General features: G+C 31.7%; 1 protein-coding gene across 1 annotated transcript in view; it reads left to right on the forward strand.

Annotated features, from left to right (window-relative positions):
* Positions 1 to 7,904: 7,904 nt before the first annotated feature.
* LOC131854564 (uncharacterized) overlaps positions 7,905 to 24,081 on the forward strand; it is a 126,608-nt gene continuing 110,431 nt past the window's right edge. The window contains exon 1 of the mRNA XM_059205681.1: positions 7,905 to 8,160. The gene's annotated coding sequence lies outside the window, so the exon portion shown is untranslated. The remainder of the gene's footprint in view (positions 8,161 to 24,081) is intronic.

Genomic DNA, 24,081 nt, shown 5'->3' on the forward strand with positions numbered 1-24,081 from the left:
TCAAACTTTACCTAAATAAGAGAAAATTTAAAATATCATTTATATCTATCATATTTTCTAACTTGTTTATAACTCTATAAGTAGAAATGAGATAAAAATATAGAGTTTTGTTGCTACTGTGCATTACAGTAGCAACAAAACTCTATATTTTTATCTGTAGCTTTAGTTATTATTCTGAGGGCCTCTCAAAATAATAGAGAGGTTAAGTTATGTAGCTACGTATGCAGGTAGCATTGCATGTCATCTGTTGTGCAACTATTAGAGTTATTAGTTTGTTTATAAAAACGATAACTTGCATTTTAAATTCCACATCATTCTCTATATTTTTTATGAATAATTAAACAACTCAGAATATGTTACATCTCAAATTATTCACAGATTACATTATATAGTTTCTTTTTTTTTTCAATTAGACGGTCTCGGTGGGCGAGTGGTTTAGCACACCGCCTTACTTCCAATAGTCGGGGTTCGATGCCGCGCACGGTACAAACAGTTGTATTCGTAAGTATAATATAATTGTTTGTATCGGCCTGGGTGTTTATATATATTATATGTATTTACAATTTTTGCCTGTCTGTCTGTTTATTCCGGCTAATCTCTAAAAGGGCTGGACCGATTTTGACGAGACCTTTATTGGCAGGTAGCTGATATAATAAGAAGTATTTTAGAAAAAACCTTTAAATTAGAAAAATAAGATAAATTCCACGCGGGCGAAGTTGCGGGTGCAACTAGTTATTAAATAAAACCTGTATTAATACTAAAAGAGATCGCTTTTAAGAAATAAAGTCGCCTATTTTTACTCATCCTGTTTTTTTTTGCATTGAAACAATAAAGAGTTTTATTTAAATTTTAATAAAAATCAGTGTAATAATCATATATATTTGTATTATGGAGATGTCCGACTCATAACTCTCTAATTGTACCAAATAGCTTACAAAAGATCTCCGCATGTCACTACAGGACTAAAGCACATTGTACCCAGATCCCTCGATAAATAAAAAAATAATAACTAATTACTAACAATAATAAAAAATAATTTTGTCTCTGTACGTAGTTATGTTGATTTTCGTATATGTTGTTATGTAAATGTAGGGAATTACCTTATGTTAGTTAAATCTTTGTTATAGTACAAACAGGAAATAATGAGTACACAAACAGCTATAAACAAACAGACCGAACTCCAGTTTCCTGTATTTTGTCCACCCTACTCTCAATTAGTAGAAACATTTTTCGAAAATTATTTGCATAATAATTCATACGTACGTCATAAGTAAGCATTGCATGAGGAGAATACTAAATATTCTCTTCAACTATAGGTAAGTATATTTTGTCCTTTATTCCTTGAGGTAGATGTACGAATTATTATGATCTGTAGTCGAGATAAACGTAATTCAACATAGACTAGTGCAAATATGAATTCCTTTGTCTTTCAAAGCTTTATATACCAAGGTAGAGTGATAGAACATAAAAATATTCAAAGCTACACTAATTTGTAGCTCATATTTTGTTCTGTTATAGTTCATATGTTACGAATGTTATCTACAAAGGTAGAGTTTTTGCAAAGTAATATTTGTGGGTACCTCAGTCTAACCTATTTCAGCAGTCAAGCAACTTGCTTTATAAAAATTGAATTGAATTGATTTTTTTTATATAGCACAGAAGACAAACGAGCTTGTGGCTCATCTGATAGTAAGTTATTACCGGCGCTCATGAGCACACGCAATACCAGGTGAATTGCAAGTGCGTCGCCGACCGCTTGAGAAGGAATAAACTAATAGGTATAATAATATAAGGTTTCAATATCGTATCGGTTTTAAAATACCATTGATGGAAGGTAATCCCACAATGACAAAAAGTGACAAAAAGTTTCTAGAAAGCCATACTGTGGAGGACGGAGGACCATTCATCGAGATGATTAAGGTGGTATTTTAGTTTAGTTAATTATTGGACATCGAATCATAACATCTTAGTCCTCCAGAATGACAATTCATGAGAGGTACCACGAATGTTACATGATCGCAGTTGATGCCCACGCGATGGGGTTCGCCCCAAGACCCCAACGCCTTCACCTCCCTACGGTGTGGATGACCAGTGTCAGTCAGTCACTCAGACTTACCATAAGATGGGCCATTGTCCACCATTATAATTGCATAAAATATAGAGATGTCAGAATAACGACTAATAAAACGTAATGTCACAAATACTTGTTCCCGCACAACAAAAGACCTGATCTACCTCTCAATTTGTTCTTGTTCTATAACAGTCTCTGTAGAAACAGAAATTAAATCTAATTTTAAGTTAACATACTCACAAGATTCCTCCAAAGAGCTGAATGTATCAAATCCTTTGCCTTGTATAAAACAATTACTTAAAAAAATTACACACAATGAAATGCTATTTAAATTAATTATTACTTTACACATAATTTTATTTTAAACTATTTTTTGTAATGTAAAGTAGAAATAAATCGTTCGACTAATCGTTAGTAATCGTTTTTTCTGCTTATTCAATCAATATTTGGAAATCAATAGCGCCAAAGCACTCTCCCAAATATGCGCTAACTATATACGTATGCAAATATTTTTAATACTCATATTTACATATAGAACATTCTTCAATTCTATTTCACTTACTCGTATAAGCTAGTTTCTCATTGTGGACTATTTATATTTTCTTTTTATGAAATCTATGTTTGTTTTTTAAGAATTCTTTACATTATTATTTTTAAGTATTATCGAATGCAGGATAGCCTATTTGTTTACAGACCCAATGCATAAACTCTCAGGGTCATGAGTTCGAAAATTGCTTAAACATAGAAATATATGTGACATAAAAATCGTAATCCAAGAGACAGAGGTAGTCTTGTTGGCACTTTAGCATTTTCAAGGAAATTGGGGTATATCAAGTGTTACATTCGCCGTAACGTTAAGAAAGTCTCTGTTTACCCCAACTGGGATTACAGTCGTGATATTTTTTATATGTATTATTTGTAAATGATCCTGTTATCATTGCGGTTAAATAGAGTTCAATATGGTGTTACTTATTTCTTTATGCTAAGTACATTATATAGAGAGAGATACAAGTGCCACTCGCTTTAATACTTGCTTCAAGGTACTGAATATTCTTCAACACCCATGCAGCTATGTGAACAAAAATCTGGTTCTAATAGCAAACTATTTTTTACATCTAATAACTCTTGTACTTATACCGTGAATTGTAATAATATTAATTCATAATGATATTTACCTAAGATCCAACTAATATTATAAAAGTTTCATTAATAAACAACAGCAAAGTTAATTGTAGAATTTGTTATTTTGTATTACTGGAAGAAATCGCTCTTCAGCGATAAGGCCGCCCATTGTTCCCTTTTTAGTTTGTATATATTATATGTTTATACATATTTATATGTTAATAGTGTATATAAACACTTGTTTGTATTCTTTGAGGAGAACAATAAAGAATTTTCATTTCATTTTCTATACCTAGAATTGGAAATATATTGTTTTGATGATACTTCCTTAGGATCCGTCTATTATTGTAAAAGTTCCATCAATAAACAACAACAAAATTATTTATAGAATTTGTTATTTTTTTACTAATTATAAATTAATAAGTGATCATATAAGTAAATAAATAACAATGATGTAACAAGATGTAGACCTGTTGTTTTGTTATTGTTTATTAAAAATGTAAATCAATTAATGAATTTAATTAAATAAACAACTACAACTAATATAACTAATAATAGCATTTGTTATTTTGTTATTGTTTATTACTAAAAACTTAAATTTTTAACAACAAGTGAATATATGCCTCTTTTTGAATTATGCGTTTACTAATCGAAAACCATAAACTCATTTTTGAAATTCATTCGAAAATATCTGCCCACATTATAATTTCGTTCACAGTAACGTTATGTCGACATCCTATGCGGGTATTTGAAGTTAGAAGAAATAATTTTAATTAGCTATTTCCGCTGACTTTACTTTTGCGAATATTTAATCTTAAATTCTATGGAAATTTCTGGAAAACCTTTTGTATAAGAACCCGTTAATTTACCACTGGATTGTTGAGAAGTTCCCATAAGAGAAGGCATTTATTGTAGTTTTTTTTATTTATAAATAGAATGACTCAATGGAAGGGTTTATATGTATAATACATGCGTGTTATAGAATAGAACAAGTCGAAAAATTCAATGATTTGTAATGTACCCAATAATAAATTTGATATAAAACAATTTTGTGCAAATAGCGCCATCTATTGTCTAACGATAACACTACATATTTTAATTCTGTATTTGTTGAATAATGTCATGCCAAACATAGATGGCACCATATGTCCGAAATTTGTTTTCGAGCGAAATTGTAGTTTTATACAATCCCATACATAATAAACAATAATAAAGAAGTCTATACTTGTAATTGATAGTAATTCATATAATTATTAGTATTATTTTTGTTCATAGCCTATTCAACGTTTAATAGAGAGTTAATTAATCGCGTTAAATACAAATTACTATTCGTGTAGATCTATCTACCCAAATGTATTTGCCAGCAATTGGAAGGGATGGTCACTTCCCTTCTAAATATTCCAGTTTTAAAGGTGATATGTAGTGAGAGTAATTACTGGATCTAAGAAAATAACACAATAAAGAGTTTTATTTCACAATAACAAAAAGTTTAGGGGAAACAGTCACCTTGTTTAATTCCGCGATGATATCCGTCATGCAGTTCACGTCAATTTTCCAACTGATGACCTTTCAAGCTGTTTAATATTCTATATATTATAATCAGTATTTTTTTCCAGTATATTTAAATACGTACAAACAAGTATAAATATTAAAAACGCCTGCGCAACTCCTATGAGCAAATACGTCGGCAATGCCAATAATTTTGCAGGTATTGATGTAACAGTATATATTTTGGCAAATACTTTGTTTTGGTGGTTAATTATAGAAAACGGAAGTGTAACATCTTAATTCTTAGGAATAACTATGTACGTTACATCCTCCATACTACTTACCATTAGGTGATATCCGCGTGACTAAAGCAGACCTGTCGTCTCCAATATACCTTCTTAAACAGATGCTTCTTAATAATTAATCTTGAATATCACTTAGTATATGCATGATCTCTATATTTAATTTTGGAACATTATGGCGTTGTGCGGTTTAAGATACCTCCTTACTTCCGATGGTCGCGGGTTTATTTTCGCACGGTACAAACATTTGTATTTATGAGTATGATTGTATGTATTAGTCAGTGTTATCTATATATGTTATATATATATATATATATATTTAAAAATATAATTTATTTGAGTAGTTATATCAGTTGCCTAGTACCTACCCATAACACAAACTCTACTTAGCATGGCACTAGATTTCAACTTACAGTTACAATCTAAACTGCACGTCTAGAAATTTTGGAAGAGTTGATAGCGTACATTAATTTCCTAGTATTAAAACAACTGTGTACTGGATTTATATAGCAACCAAAGGCTTGCTCCCTTGGAGTATGAGAGACATAGACTAGGGAGGGCGTAATAAAAAACAAAATATTACCCATTACAAAATTTATCCACTTAGAGGAGAAATTTATCAAAATTCTTTCTTAGGAGATGCCTACGTCATAGTAGTTTTATGCATTCAAAATCTCAGCCCGGTCGGTTTAAAATTGACAAAGTTTCATACAAACTTTCATCCCCTATTTTATCCCCTTGGGGATAGAATTAATCAAAATCCTTTCTTAGCGCTATCCTTCTATCCGCTAAGAATCTTATAAGCTATCTTAGCCTTTCTATCCGCTAAGAAAGGATTTTCATTAATTCTACCCTACTACTATTGATATATTCTAATGTTCAATCAAAATCCTTTCTTAGCGGATGCCTACGTCATAACATCTACCTGTATACCAAATTTCAGCCCGATTCATCCAGTGGTTTGGGCTGTGCGTTGATAGATCACTATGTCAGTCACCTTTGAGTTATATGTATTTAGATATCACACTAATTAATTCTTTCAGTTATAGAGTGGTTAAAATGCTCAACAAAAAAAAGGTTGGGGATCCCTGCTTTACAGAACAGACTGAAAATGTTAGGATTCCACTTAAACCTTTTCTATATTTTATATTTTTTATACCCAGGTTATCTATAAGAGATTACTTCGAGTGATAAGGCTGCCTTTTGTTAGCATATTTATATAAGGTTATTTTTCTGTAAATATTTTTTCTGTGCACAATAAAGAGGATAGTCAGGGGTTAATTATTTATTTATTTATAACAGAAAAGAGATATAGATGTACAAAAAGCGGTTTTATCGCAAGCAAGCAATCTCTTCCAGTTATATTATAATAAATCTCTACAATTTAAAAATGCTAATCAGCTTTCGTGTCTCACAGTCCACCGTCAGGTTAGTCAACATCTAACCGATGCTTAATTGTAACTTATTGTTCCTTAGACAGTGTGTAGACAGCCCAATACATTTTTATAGCCACTTTCGAATAAAATGGCTGATCAATTCTTGAAACAGTCATGTCTCGCATTTAACAAAGTAACACCGCAGTATGACAATAATAACACAGTTTACAGCTAAGACAAATGTATTACTTCAGACTTCTTCGTATTAAGTCTTCCTCTAGCTATATTAAAATCGAAAACCTTAAGACTAATATTATTTTAATTCTCCTTAGTTATCTAACTCATTAATCATTCACTCGTTAACTTAGCTAGTCTAGAATTAGGAGAACATTTTAAGCTTGGCTATTTTCAAATCACACGTTGATATACATCATTTACTACTAAAGTACTAACTCATAGATCGCTATTGTAGATCTATATAGGGGCATTTAAACCGGAACAAAGTTTACAAAGTAAGATAAGACAAATGTACTCCTGCAGAGGTCTTTGTTTCATACAAAGTGTCTTTCTCTAGCATTAGGTTATTTTCGTATCCTGTTCTGTTCGATTTAGCATCCTACTTCTACAGGCCTATACAATCTTAATTCTCTTTCTTGGGAATCTTACGCATTAATCACCAGTTACGAGTTCAGAATTTGGAGAACATTTTGATTTTGATAAAAGTTTACGCTTGGCTGTTTTCAAATCTTGCGTTAATATAGGTACCTACATTTATCTCATAGTCGACTATATAACTATATATAGTTGTAGAATAAAATACAGAGACAGGGGTATCTTAATATTGCTTAAATATTCCACTTATGCTTATGTAAACGGAATATTTACCATTTTATGATTATTGTATCTGTTGTCCCATACACATGGCACATGGTTGTCTTGAAAATTGCTTTCAGTAATAAAGCCTTCTTGTACTTATTCTAAAAACTTTTTTTTTCTAACTAATTATACCTAACTTCTATGATTGTGTAATACATATTCTATCTATGTGTCTATTTAAGAGTTCCCGATAAAATCGATACATCAACTCTTAAATAATACTATTATGGATTTTTTTTATTTTATATGTACAATATTGTACTCATTCTTAATAATATCATAAATGTAGAAGTTTGTAAGTGTGGATGTATATGGATGTTTGTTACACTTTCACGCAAAAACACTGAATGTATTTTAATGAAACTTTTCAATAATATAGTTTATACATCAGAATAATACATATGCTATTTTCATGCAGATGAAATCGCCGGCATAGTTAGTAAAAAAATATATGTAGGTAGATATTTATTATCTCTCTTTGCTGAAACATTATCGCGTTTGAATTTGAGCTAAACACTTTTAGGACCTAATGATTGCTACCGCTTGATACAGATTTGTTTGTTGGACCTAGAGGCTGCCTTCTTTTCCATTTTATTTCCTATTTCGGTGCTTCTCCCACCATGCGCTAAGAAAATGGCCGACCGTACTCAAGTCAGTGTTGCGCGCGATTCTGTACGCGTGCGCACGCCGCCGTGCGTTTGACGTTCCATTTTCAAAAACTCGAAACGATACGGTGTACACGTTCGTCTGTGGTCGATTTATGAAAATTTTAATTCAAACTTCAAATGTGGAAGCAGTTACAGTTTGTGTGCCAGTTACATTAAGAATTGTAAAATAAGGTAATTGCGAGGAATAGACAAGTGCATGGCTATTGTTTGCTTTGTTGACGTGCACCAGCTGTCAAAATATAATACAGATTATCAAGGTAAGCCGCCTTATTGATTTCCTCACCAATTTACTATTTTGTTTCTTCTTTTTATATAAAAATGAGGTATTTGTTATGAAGAGCGTGTCGTCAACTTATATTTTTGGACATTAACGCATTATGTTTTTTGTTGGTTTTGCAACTTATCCTCGATCTAAGTAAGGACAGGTTTTTAAGGACTGATTTACTCTTATTTGGTTACTCAACCAGTTGGTTGTGTCTTTATCATTTAGGTAACGAATGAGTGCTAGTTGGTAGTTTATATTCATATATATCAATATAAAAATGTAAAGTTATAAGAACAACAAGCAAGTTGCTTGCTCGTTCTTGTGATGAGACAGTTTTTCAAATGAGCGGATTCAAAAAAATAAGTAATGACTATTCAAAAGTGCTTTAATGTCAGTTTATTTGAATAAAGAATCTTCTATTCTATTCTATTTTTATTTGATTGTGTATATATCATTTGGTACGGACAGATGTGCGACGAGAATGTTACATGTAGCGAAACGATCGTTAGAAATTTTATGTGACGCTGTAAATTGTTTCAAAATGGTAGTTTAATTGTGTAGGTGTTGTGTTGGTCCGTTTATTGCTTCAATACAGCTGCACGAACACTCATGTTTGATGTTGAATATTAAAACAGGGTGTAATTAATTTATTTGGGTCACGGATCTGTAAAACTCTTAAACGTCTTAATACTTGCAAATCAATGCATACGTGTTCCTTTACGTAATACCGGATTAACTACTCAGTTATTGTGATTTATTTAAAAAATAAACGTAATGGTAGCTTTCGAGAACGACATTCATATTCATGAAAACTTAACTTCCATTTCCGCGGTGCAGTAGCAGAGCAACAGAAAAATCATTCATCTACAAAGATCCAAGTACAATTCCCGTCTAGGCAAAATAGAAAACAAGCTCTAACGAAGATACTGTCTATGTATATATATGTCATAGTGGATATGCAATAGCAGTTTGCTTCTCTCCTAAAAAAGAACAGAAGAAAATCGGAGATTTCACAACCATCTGTCTGTGTTTTTTTTTCTTGGAAACAAATTTAACATTACCTATAGATATTGCTAGCATTTGGCGATTCTTAAACAGTGTTGTGGTGTACTATCGGAAATAGATATTAATTACCGATTACCGATTCTATGTTACTCAGAAATAATGTAAGTATGGTTTATTTATTTAGTTCGTAAATTTTAAAAATACGTTATGGAAACTATGTAGAAAATTTTAAAACTAAATCGTCTAAAATTTAAAAAAAAGTACGATCTAACAAATCGGTATCGCAAGCACAGCACTAGCTCAGTACAGCTGGAAACATTATTTGATAATTTGACATTTACACCTGTTAGTTTAGTCATCGAGAGTAAAAAAACAGGTTATAGTTAAAACTGGTTCTTCTAAAAATCTGAAACTATTAACTTAGCTTTTAAAAGATTTAGGTTTTTGCAACAACAAGTATCCTGCAGCATTCAATTTAAATAAGTTTTATTTAATTTTAAAATATATATATATCTATATATATTTCTGTAGCACTGAAGTCTCTATCACAACATTATCATCCACTAATAAAATAACATAAAAGACTCCCAATTCAATACACCATATCTATAACATGTACTAATAACCCCATTGTTAGCAATGTACCGTGTCAAGTTGACCTCCACGTGGTTTCCCCTGGAAACCATTGTGATAAATTCGTGGTGAATTTACCACGATGAGCTAACTGACCTGAGCTCATGCTCATTTTATCATCGTCCACTGGTGCCCCGCCAGCGTAAACCGTTAGGCAGGTACACTATTCGATTATCATCCATAAGACCCCGTAACAGGTGCGACCACCAGATGGCATCCGAGCCGTTCGGAGCCATGCGCCGACCCGGAACGGTGACTATTCCAACGGCTACCATTGTTTCTATCCACCTTTTGTTCTTACCGTTCCTCAATACCTCAAACTCATTAATAGAATTATCAAAGCCTACAATGATAAGTTAAGTAATCTTATCTTAATCTTAATCTTAATAATATTTTAAACGTGAAAGTTTGTGAGTATGGATGTTTGTTACTCTTTCACGCAAAAAATACTGAACGAATTTTTATAAACTTTACAGTAATATAGCTTATATATCATAATAACATATAGGCTATAAATTTCATGCAGGAGAAACCGCGGACACAACTAGTATAGATATATTTGCCACTAGACCATCATTATTCAAAAACATGGCTGCTAAGAACTTGTCAAATACCCACATAATGTATGAACTATTAATCAACTCTATTTTTTAGTAAATCTATATTTATTATACGCTTTCTTTATATCTAAAGTTAGTTACTTGTCAATATAACAATTGTAGTAACTTTATATACATTTGTATAATATATAATAAATTATTTTTCAGCACTACTTCTCAAAACAAATGTATATAAATTATCATTAGTAAACTGTGGTTAACGTCGTTAGTAATAAATTTAAAAATATTTAACCTTGTCACCTATTGTATAAATATAATAATATTGTATTACGGTTTGTTAATCCTAATAAATGAAAAAAAAATACGTCAATTGATCAACCAACGTGTATATTTCTTACACTCAGAAACTGTAAAAAACAGAACTCTTACTACATTTCATTTACAGGTTTTGGACTTTTACAAATACTAGTTGTCGCCCAGTTTCGACCACAATTAATTTAAATTATAAGGTCATTCATTACGTTCAGTATGACTATAGACAAATTCATTTAAATTATAAGGTTATTTGTTACATTCAGTAAGACTATAGACAGATAATATTAAACACAAACAATATTCAATCGATTCTCAATTTGACCACAGACTTCAACAATAAACAAAAGGGTATACATGCGTGTGTGTCAAATAGATGGTAGTGTAATGTCTTTTTTTTAATTTAATGTATAATATCGTAAAGTTTTCTACCTACTAGTAACAAATATATGTAGCAAGTACTTAGGAATGTTATGATAATATTTTTTAACTGACACAAAAACACATTTTTATATGTAGGTACGTACAGATAGATGACTTTTAAGTATTATATTGTAACGTAATTCACTAATTGTATTCACCATATTCTGTTCTTTATCTTTGGCTCTGATCTGTTTAAATATTTAATCTGTATTGTTTTTAAATAAACAATTTCATTATAACTTTAATATTAAAGATAAATTCATGAGGTATCTATTATTAGCTTTACTAACTATATATTGTATAAGCTGTTGATTACCTAAAATAAATAAAAAAAAATACATTAAATTATTAATAAAAAAAGATTAACATTATACCCTACTTCTCTATAGATATAAATCATAAGTATGTGAAATTTCATACACGTCCGTCCGCGTAGTTTTCGCGTAGTTTACTTCTGGTATTAATATATAGATTAATTTTCGGAGACATCGAAAATAATAATAATAATAACCTGGACCATTCACACGGCCCCATCTAGTCCTAAGCTAAGCAGAGCTTATGTTATTGGTACTAGACAACTGATATAAATACTGAAATACGTTTTTTTTAATACATAGAAAATACCCAAATCGATACAAGCAATCACTCATTATACAAATGTGTCTACTGTACGAGGAATCGAACCCGCGACCGTCGGAAGTAAGGTTAAACCGCTAGACCACCGAGGTCGTCTGGTCTACATTCCAAGACGACATAATAATGCAAAACTGATGTTATAATCAGAGGCGTATGGCCATATGAGCTCATCCGTTTTGTAATACTTTCGCTCGTTACGTCAAGTTACCGGTTTTGAAGTTTATCTGTCGATGTTTGCGAAATAATGCCTACTTTGCTGTTTTTAACGTCTCATTACTTGATAATGTCATGTTGTAAAATTATCATCTGCTATTCTATATAGTCTGTGGTTTTATTTGAGATAAAAAAAATTCGTTCCATATTTAAACTTACTTTTTTTAGCGATGATAAGGTAAAGCACCCGCCTGCGCTAACGATATATACTGTCAGGGCACCAGTGGAGGATGATATTAATGAAATCAGATCAGTTTGCCTATCATGGCTAATTTACCAAAAATGATCGATAATTTCCAGGGGAGACGTCGTAAAGGTCGACCATATATGTATATTGCTTGCAATAAGGATATCTTTAACAACCCTACACTCTCTATTTAAAAATAACTTAGTGATAATGGAAAACCAGCCCAATAATCGCACTACAACATAAATACAATATCACACTGCTCTCTACCTCTATAAAAAAGAAATACAATCGTAAAATGCACAGAAACATCTTGAATATTTGTATTATAAGGGAATCAAACACGTGACGTTTAGTATTCGGTACTATATCTTCTTTTATTGATGACAATGGAATGGTGCACCTGTCTGCGCTAACGATTTACTCTGGCGGGGCACCAGTGGAGGATTATAAGATAAATATGAGGGCAGATCAGTTAACCCATCATGACAAATTCACCAGGAACGATTACCACGGAGGTTTCCAGCACATTAGTACATTGCTAGCAATCATTAATCCACAAGACTAACAATCCTATTCCCTCCGGTGAGACAGTACATTTAACCGCTATACCACTAACTAAGACAATATTGATAACGTTTTCTCGCAATCCCTAACAGGTTTAGGTGTGGTTATTATAATAATAATGCAATCGCAGTGATTCATAGCGGATAATTATTACAAAGTTCAAGATATGTTTCGAATGCCGCTCGAAGGCCGCTCAGAATGCAATCCTTTGCAAGTGCTCATATCTACGTAATATATCATAAAAAAATTGAAACTGTCTTTATTCATGTACAGACTCTTATGATATATCAAATCTACTATCATAATTATTACAAGGTTCAAAATATGTTTCGAATACCGCTCGAAGACCGTTCAGAATGCTATCCTTTGCAAGTGTCTACGTAATATATCATAAAAAAATTGAAAATGTATTTATTCATCTAGGTCTACTACAGACTCTTATGATATGTCAAATCTACCGTCAGTTCAGAATGATTTCGAGATGAGAAGTATTGACAAGAAACTCAGCTCGTATTCTTTTCAAATGTTATACATGTTTAAAATAATACAGATTCATTTTTAAATTCGAATTTGGGAGAATAGTGTGAAATCTATTGTCAAAATAAAACTTAGTTGTACTATAATATCCACTATTTTGGTTTAGTTCATCCAGTTGTCTTATCACTTCTTTATCTTTTTAATAAAAAAATATATTTCACTATTAATTGAATGAATTGCGAACTTATAAGTCTTTTAAATACTTCGACATAGGAATATATACCATAAATTGTACTGTATTAAATTCTGGACATTGAAAATTCACAACAAATTTGACTTTACAATTTGACAAAAGTCAAAGTAGAAAACATACGTACGTGTAAATATACATAAATATAAATACCTAAAAACCGTCTCTTATAAGTTACTAAATTTTAAAAAAACAGTTTAAAATAATTTTATTTCAATAATTATGATAGAATTGGATTGGATTTTGGAAATAACAATGTTGTAAATGTCCTGCTGAGTGTACTTGTTGACATATAAACAGAAGGTCGACCACTGGCCTGGCTGTACTTAGGTTTGTCGACACCCACGCTATTAATTCTACCTTATCTTTAATATTGGACTGATATATTTAAACAGGACTACTTTAAAAGCTTTCTTACTTCTTACGCTAAGGTAAAAATGGTACCAACGGATAAGGTATGGCATGGGCTTTTGAATATTTACATAAAACCTTTAGGAATTATATACCTAATCCTTCCTCAGAAATGACTCTGTTAAAGGATTAAAATAGCATGAAAATCAGTTTAGTAGTTTTTCAGATTATTGCGACCATACAGACAGACGCGTAGGAGGACTTGTTTTATAATATGTACAGATTAGTAAACTAAACATGTTTAAGGATAAACACTCTTGGTCAAATGTGAATAGAAAAACCTTCGGGGTATTGAGAATGTTTTTTTATTTATTTATATGAGACAATCCTAAAATTGAAACACGAAATAAATTAATTATATAATTTAATTTTGTATAAATACACAATATGAATTTTCAAACATAAAAGCAAGAAAGTGAAATTACATAATATGAAACAGTAGTAAACAAGTAGTATTATTCTTTGGTGGCGGGGTATATATGTTCAAACCGGATATGAACCAAGGACCTATAGTTAAGGTTAAGGGCCTAAAGTTTTGTACTTTAGAAAAAGCAGTGCTCTCACTTATAAGATTAAAAAGTAATAATATGAACAATATTTTTTAGTCCTGTGCTGTAGGAATTGTTTTGTGATATTATAAATATAATACTTAATATTGCAGAGAAAACAGAACTTATCATAATAGACGCAGATAACAGCTTTTTTAAAATCATAAAATATATGTATTTAACATATAATAAGAGAATAAATGACAAATCAACTTCTTCCATATCCCATTTATTTGGGGTCGTCATAATATATTTTTCTCTTCAATTTCTTCCTGTTCGCAATCATATCGTTATTTACTCGCTTTCTTATCATATTACCTTTCATACAGTCCATCTATCTCTTTTTCGGCCTTCTCTGTCCTTATAACCATCCAAAATCATATTTAACACCTTCTTTAAAATATTGTCTTCGTTTCCAATATTGAAACTATAAACAGATGATCTGATAATTTATTTATTGGATCAGTATTGACCATGACCACTGGACGGTAACTATTTTACTGTGACCGTTACAGTAATACGTATTCCACACTTTAATCATAATTACAAAGGTTTACTTTATGTTTAAGAAATAAAATTTAATGTACCAGAAGTAATGAACAGTAGTCGATTTTGAGTTATGCTCTTCGTTTGTTTTGTCTGAACGGACATATAAATTTTATAAAACATAAAATATCTTACTAATATTATAAACGCGGAAGTTTCCGAGTGTGGATGGATGTTGGATGTTTATGTTAATCTTTCACGCAAAAAGTACTGAATTAATTTTAATGAAACTTTACTATAATATAGCTTATACCTCAGAATAACTCCTAGACTATAATTGAATCAGATATTATGGAAATTGGGCGAAATATAATGATAAATGTTAAGGAAGTGTTACGTAGAAAGTGTTAAACCGCATCATTCTGTATGAACGTTGTTATTTTAAGTATATATTATTATATAGTGTACATTTCCTATAACTTCAAGTTGTAACATGTAAATCTATACAATTAGATGGAGACGACATTTTACAGTTTACCTCTGGTAAACCAGACCAAATCTCTCCTCTTGATTATCCAAGTTTGAACTCACGACCGTTTAGCGATAGTCTTTGGGTAAAATTATAATGATAAGTATCCGAAATATACATATCTGTGGCATATTGTTAACTATGATAACGGTTTTGTCTTCACATCTTTTTTGGACGAATGGCCGACCGAGTAACAAGTTCAAAGAGTGTGTAATAATTATAATCCCAAAAATACAAATGAAAAGGCGTCTTGCTTAGGAGTAATTCCATACTTTGGGTTATTTACTTAATCTCCCATCATAATACTTTGATAACATAATCACTACTAACAATGAGATCTACGTACGATACGGATCTCTTGGCGCAAGTGCACAGACTATAAATTATTGCAACCAATTTATTCCACTTATTAGCCCAGTTTGCTAGTCTGTGGTTAAACTGAAAAGCGTTTGATGGCGCTTAACTGTACATTCACCGCTAACTGTTAATTACAATAATTACAGTTACTTAAAAAATTGTGATACAATTGTATCGTCTGTTTGTCAAATCATAACTATTAAGATTAAAGATTAAACTGTTTATTATTGTAATAAATAAATCAGTCTTTCCATCTGAGCCTGCGCATGAGCGCAGTCTGAACTAGATGGTTAATACGATCCCGAGAAAAACACCCCTAATGAAATAGAGGAATTATAGATATAGAGATAACTTTTGAAAGTATTACGTGAATTTATCTATGAATCTGTATATCTCTTTGCAGGATTCTAGCTCTCTGTTCACTATTCACAATAATACACACGGCAACACTGTCGCTGTAATAAAAAAGCAACGAGTTCTTTGTCATTTGTTGGAAAAAGTTGGGGCGGTAAGGTTGTCGCGATTTTTCGTAATTATCGGTGCTTAAGCAAAATCGTAGAATTCAGTTATATTTAGTGTTATTTGTTCATCAATGCAGTTATAGCTAGTTTTTTTTTTAACTAGACGTAATTGATATAGTTTTGAGATGTAATTTATGTATGTAGATCTGTCCAGGCGATTGCGAACTACTTTCTAATTGACGAGTAAATTTCACCACCTTTTTAAATACACTTGGTTTTCATTTTTACTTTAATTGTACTTGTCTTTTTTTTTTGCTTTGTCTCCAACAAAACATACAACACAACCTCATTGACGCCAGGAAATTCTAAACAATTTAATGTAGCGTCCTTTTCTTCTAAGCACGAGTATATCATACTTAGTTATTACATTAATTTCATTCGGAACCCGCGCTATGCTTTCCTTTTAGTTCATACCATGATACCTTCATACATGGAGGTTAATACGGCCGTGAGAAAAACACCCCGGGGTAATGTGATACGTGACCGAGTGCATACCTCTTTAATTTGTCTCATTAACCTCCTGCTGTTAATTGTAGTAACCTACTAACTTAATGTTAATATCTACATAAAAAAAGTTATTACTTCACCATAACCTAAGGTCACTGCGTGTTTATGGTTTGCACCATTAATCAACAACTATCATTTAAGACATTTCAGCAACTTCCTGCAATTGGAATCATACATATATTTACGATTCTAATCTTAAATGGAGTAGTCAGGTTTTGTTTTGAACTAGACTGATAAAGAATATGACGGTACAATTAATTGTAAATGGTAGCTAACGCCTACTATATAGCTTCTTTGCTGTATGTTATCATGTGATATAAAATTCTCGTGTCACAGTTTTCGTTCCCATACTCCTCCGAAACGGCTTGACCGATTCTCATGAAATTTTGTGAGCGTATTGAGTAGGTCTGAGAATCGACCAACATCTATTTTTCATCCCCCTAAATGTTAGGGGTAGTCCACCCCTAAATTTTTTTTTATTTTAAGGCAAAACAACGTTTGCCGGGTCAGCTAGTATGATATAAGTTTGATATAGAGTTTATAAACCTCACATGTGGTTTTTTAATGGATGATAATATTGCTACGCTGGCGGGGCACTATTGGAGGACTATAAGATAAGCATAGGTTCAGGGTTTTTAACCAGGAATTTTCGATGTTTATTTTAGCTCTAAATTTGGTACGTCTAAGTTTTATACTCAAAAACTTTGTACATATTTTGAGGCAGAATTCCAATCTACAAATATACATTATTTGCGATACAATATGACAATATATATATATTATATTTTAATGCACATCATTTCAAAATACATACGGCGGAACTCGAACATTGTGAACACCTGTAAACCATGGGTGGTACAGTGAATAATTTTTGACGGTGCAAATGTAAATAAATTTTAATACACATACAAATATAATGGATAAATAACTACAAATGATGTACACATAAAAAATAGATTTTCTATATATATTTCTATAATACAATCTACATATCTTCAGATCATATTTCATTAAGGTGTACCCAGATACGATGTACGTACATATAAATAACTAACATATTCACTCCCGTAATATAATCTATCTTCAAGTCAAATTTCATTAATATTCGTCCAGCTGTTTAGTCATAAAAAGGTAAACAGACAGACTCTTTCGCATTTATCATATTGGGATTATCACTGTAATACATATCCATAACATGCGAAGAATTGCATACTTGACAAACAAGTGACGCAATACGGCTAGCCGCATATTGCTCACGGTTTCAACCTAAACGAGGAATGACATCATTTATGTTCAAGCCATTCGTGGGTTGTAGCTTGTGGCACTGCAATTGCCTATTAACTTAATACTTATCGAAGTGTCTTAGTTATTTGTTACCTGTACTTCGATAATAAATATTTATGTATATATACAATTAGTATTTAAACTTTTACATAACAACTTACAACTCTCCGACGATTCACCACTCTGATTAACATACCTCCTTACCACCGGTGGTCGCGGGTTTGAATCCACGGTATTAACATTTGTATGGTCTGGGTGTTTTCTATGTATATTATGTATGTATTTACAAAAGCTGCTATGTATTTATATCAGTTGTCTAGTACTCATAACATAAACTCTGCTTGGCTTGGGACTTGATGTCTCTGTGTGAGTTGATCAGGTATATTATTATTAATACTACTTCATACATATATACAGTCTACCGAGGTAGATATTGTACAAAATCGTTTGCTGAAATAGCACTTTGCGCCTGATATAGGACCGACAGAAGTTACGTGGGTACCTCTGTTGGAACTATTTAAGCCGCCGATCAGCTTGATCTATAGGCAGTGTTTTCTTGCTCGTTCATCTTGTGATGAGAGAGGTTTCCGAATGAGCGGTAGATTAAAAAAAAATGTTATGACTATTCAAAAGTGCTTAAATTAAGTTTGTTTAAATAAATAATTTTCTATTCTATTCTATTCTGTTTAGGTTAAAAGTAATTTCCGTTAAATTACTATTACTAGTTATATCACTTTGAAATCAACCTGGTCTACTGAGATACACCACGTGCGTAGTTCAGTTCCCAGGCTCATACAATAGCAACAAATTGTTTATGGATATAAATTAAGACCTGTATATGATTGTGGCTTAATAAAATTTATTATTATTATAAACCCCATATATATATATATGTATATATATATATTTTTTTTCATATTCTAACAGCATTAGAATATACTGAAATAAAAAAAAACGAAAAAATATTCGTTCTTATACTTCAAACTATTGAAGCAGCAAGTAAACAACAATAATACCTTAAAATAACTTTTTATAGCTATAAATCTCATTATGTTCCAAAAGCGAAATCGTTTTAGAAAGCATAAAATTCACATAGCGTATGTGAGAGCATGCAAATATTTGTTTTATGAGACTCGACAGAGTGTCGAACCCACGATCCTGGATTTTATGCGAGTCCATGACACGAATGTGTTCGACACACACGTTAAATATAAACAGTTTAATAGTTTCGGCATAACAGAAAGGAGGCTTTAATTGTAATGCTCCGAAACTGCTTGACCGATTTCTATAAAATTTTCGTGTAGATTTGAGAATAGGTTGTAGGTCATTTTTATACCTCTAGATGATAAGCACTGCTTTATCCAGAAATATGTCAAATTAACGTTTGCCGGGCAGATACCAATGGAGAGGGCTATGCTCGGAGTTTCTTTGCGTGCTCAAATTAGAAATAAGGAGATCCCCAAAAGAACTAGAGTGACCGGAACGACATAGCCCGAAGAATTGCGAAACTGAAGTGGCAATGGGCAGGGCATATAGCGCGTAGCACAGATGGCCGTTGGGACAGTAAAATCCTCGAGTGGCGACTGTGGACTGGAAGAAAGCGTAGGAAGCGTTGGAAGGCCTCCAGCAAGGTGGAACGACGATCTGATCAAGATCGCTGAAATGCGTTGAATGCGAGCAGCGCAGAACCGACCGTCGTGGAGATCTTTGGGGGAGGCCTTTGTTCAGCAGTGGACGTCTTCCAGGCTGAAATAATGAACGTTTGTCGGGCAAGTTAGTTTAAGTCTTTAAGTTTCTTCTATGTTATGTTTCTCGTATTGCAGAGTCTCTGATAATTGGATACAGAATATACAACATTACGTAAAATATACGGCGTTGCTCGTATTGACGTACGAAGATTATAATTTATATTTAAAACATCTTAAAATTTCCATTGTTCTATATGGAACAGTAAAGATTCTTTTCTCTTTTTTTTTCTTGTTTAAACCAGTCGTAAAACATGAAAGAATGTGGCGTCTAAAGAGTATTTAATTAGAACAATGGAAATCTACTGGAATATAGCCAACGCCTGGCCAGAGACTATATTTAATTAAATCTATACAACCACCTGTAATGTTATTAAAACAAGTGTTACATACAAATATAGCTTCATTTTAAATGACGTAGAACTCCATGTGGTAACTAAACCTTCAAAATTAGATGACGCAGCCTTTACCATTTTTTCTTATTGCGTATTTTATATATCGTACAATATATAGATAAACACGAGATATCATCATCATCTGCTTCTTCCTTATCCTATTCATTTAGGGTCGCGAATATGTTTTTCTCTACCATGCATCCCTGTTCGCAGTCATCTCGTTATTTACTCGTTTTCTTCCATCGATCTCTTTTTTGAACATCCTCTGGCCTTATAACCATCCATATTCATATGTAACACCTTCCTTAAAATATTCTCTTCATTCCTAGGTACACATATTTCGTATTTACATGTCTTGTAAACACAAGATATGTACGCAAGACACACTGTCGTTGTTTAGTTTACAAGTCTTAATATTTTCAGTTTATGACTGTTTATTTCCAATGTACTGCCTACGTGTTTATTTTCATAAGATCGGATAAATATTGAAATTCCTGTCCGGTCATTAGTTCATTAAAACATTGTATAGACGGCACGTTTTCGTGCCCGATCTGTGGGCACAATTTGTTGGGTTCCGATCTTGCGTTCTTTACTTACAAATTTGTGAGTATAGATGGATGAATGGATGGATGTTTGTTACTCTTTCACGCAAAAACTACTGAATGTATTTTGATGAAACTTTACAGTAATGTAGCTTATATATCAGAATAATACGTAGGCCATAATTTAAAAAGATATGAAAATTGTGCAAAATTTAATGTTAAATCGCAAGCAAGTGTGATGCAGCTAGTCAAAAATAATAATAAACAATTAGCACACAAACGTATATTACAGACCAAAAATCAGTCGTTCTTACAAAACTAGGTTGAAAACAATAATTGCTACAAACGCAGCCATTTGTTTAATGTAGGTGTATCCACAAGCTATTAATGATTGTAGATGAATGATCGAAAACTATGCCAAGGTACGCCACGCCATTCATGAACTAGACTACCGACATAAACATCACAATACATCGTAAATGTAACACGTACAATTTAAATTGTAAATTATGTGAGGCGAATTGTCACACGTACATGATCGTGGAATGAACTACCTGCCGAGGTTTTCTGTAGAAACTACAGTATGGCATTTTCAAGAAGGGTATATTAAGGTTTCTTCAGGATCTGTAATGCACATGTCACCTCTAGTGTTTCAGGCTTCCTTAGGCTATGGTAACCGTTTACCATTAGATGGAATTGTTTGCCACCATCATTATATAAAAAAAATATAGGCACCATCGTTACAAAAAACATACCAATATATTTGATTTCGTTGCTTAATTTAAATGTCAGTTATTGAAATGTTTACATTAAACGTAAAGTAATGAAAAAAAAAAATATTATAATGCACTCTCAATAATAAACAGTATTAACATAATATTTTTTTGGATATTCAGCATTGAAGTTGTTACATTAAAGTTACAAAGTATGTGGCTACTTTGTAATTATTTAGTTAATATAGTTTAAGGTTTAATTGTGATGTATTTATGATCTTATGACTTTTTTTATTTAATATATCTTAGAAATTAAGCAGATTGTCGCATTATTATCTTCTCTACTGCCAAGTGGATATTTTGGATTCTTATTTTTTTTTAAATTTATAATATACAGAAATTTCTGTGTCAGAATTGAACTTAGTTTCATACTTTTATTTTCAATCAAATATATCAGACACTTAGTTTAGTGCTGTTAATCAACATATGTACAGTTTAAGATATATATAATATATATATAAGTTAAAAAAAAAACAGTGGTAAATACATATTCTAACTTTAACATCAAAGTCGAATTCCATACTCATTTTTTTTATCCGTCCCGGCTATTATTAAGCACGTGAATTTACGTCTGAAAAATGGTATATTTTGTTTTGTCATGAATGTCATTTCGGAATCAGAGAATGATAAATAAACATTGAATACAAACATGTCTACCATAAACAAAGATGGGACTACAAAAAAGAACCAAAATATTTGAAATCATTATATTTTTACTTCACAAATTCCTTAATACGTAGAGCAAAAAATACACTCTAGCACAGTGAGGTAGCGTTTACAATTTTCTTTTGTTTTTTCTTATGTAACTCGAATGGCAAAGGAAAATAAATAATTATTAGATATCAAAATAGAGAAGTTTTTTTGTTTGTCAGTAGCTGCTTTTTTTTTCTATGTTATTTTTTTAGATAAAATATATATAACATCCGACCGCATGTTATATATTTTTATGTCAATTGTCGTTCCTTTGTAATTCCTTTCAGCCATTTCCTCGTGAAATCATAACATACAGACAGACATAATTTCGCATATATAATAAGTATTTTAGAACGATGTATTATTACATGGAATATCTTCTAGCAAAGACTAAATTTATTACGGCTAATCAAATCATCATCAACATCACAGTAAAAAACAAAGTCGCTATCTGTCCGTCATTATGTATGTAATCTTTAAAACTACGCAACGATTTTGAAACGGTTCCTTTAAATAGGTAGACTGATTCAAGAGTTTTATATATATATAACATATACACCCGTACTCCCGTGCAAAGCCGGGAAGAGTAGCTAGTAAGGAATAACTTATAGATAGATTGCATAAAGAAAAACCATATGGATCGATGACATCCTCTGTGGTCTAGTGGTTAAGCACACCACAGTACTTTCTATGGTCGCATGTTCTATTCCTCAAACATTTGTATTCGTAAGTATGATTGTTTGTATTCGTCTAGATGTTTTCTATGTATATTATGTGACATACATAACATATATCAGTGGTATAGTAAACATACGTTCAGCACAGCTTGCGACTAAGTGGCGCTGCTTGAATTGTCCAGGGTTACTTATGATTATTATGTACATAGATAGATAAAATCTTTATTCATATCTACTGCGAATCGTTTCCTAAACTAAAAGCAAAATGGTACAAGTATTTTATAAAAAACACAACACAAGTAATATAATATAATTAAATAACAAATACAATATATATGGATCAATAATATGATATGTATATAAATAATGAATAAATGCATGTAATATTCTTGCTATTTTAGGAAATTATTATTTTATTTTATTTCATTTTATTAAACTAATTGTATAATTAGTAGATATGTAACAAAGCTTATACTTAATTACATTAATAATTACATGGCAAATATGCAATTTATTTTATTTATTTATTTATCGATAAGTAAACACCGTCAAGAGTTTCTAGACATTGGAACCAGTTGGGGACGTTTTTTGACATTAACTGCGCAGGAGTGACCTACAGGACCCGTTCCGTACCACCACAACGGAATACATTAAGCGAACTGGTTTAATAATATAGGCTTTTGCATGGTCTAAATTAGGAAAGAAAAGCGAATTAGCTCGCAACCGGTAACTAATACATTATCGTTAAGTACAGAAAAAAAAATTGGAATAAATAGTAATCCTATGTGAAAGTTTGTGAGTATGGATGGATGTTTGTTACTGTTTAACGCAAAAACTACTGAACGGATTGTGATGAAACTTTACAGTAATATAGCTTATACATCAGAATAACTTATAAGCTATAATTTTAAAAGAAATTATGTAAATCGGGCGAAATATAATATGATATCATAAATGTCATATAAGTGTGATGCAGACGAAGTTATGTAGGTCACAGGTAATTAATAATAATAACCCTGGAAAATTTACATGTATACTGTGCCATATAGTCCCAAGCTAAGCAGAGCTTGTGTTATAGGTACTAGACAACTGATAGAAACCTTTTTTGTAAATACAGTAAACTCCCAATCCAGTATAAACACTTACTGAATACAAATACAAAGTTGTACTTATGAATACCAA

The sequence above is a fragment of the Achroia grisella genome, unplaced genomic scaffold, assembly GCF_030625045.1.
Source record: "Achroia grisella isolate CSIRO2021 unplaced genomic scaffold, CSIRO_AGI_Agris_v1 utg1239, whole genome shotgun sequence".
NCBI lineage: Eukaryota > Metazoa > Arthropoda > Insecta > Lepidoptera > Pyralidae > Achroia > Achroia grisella.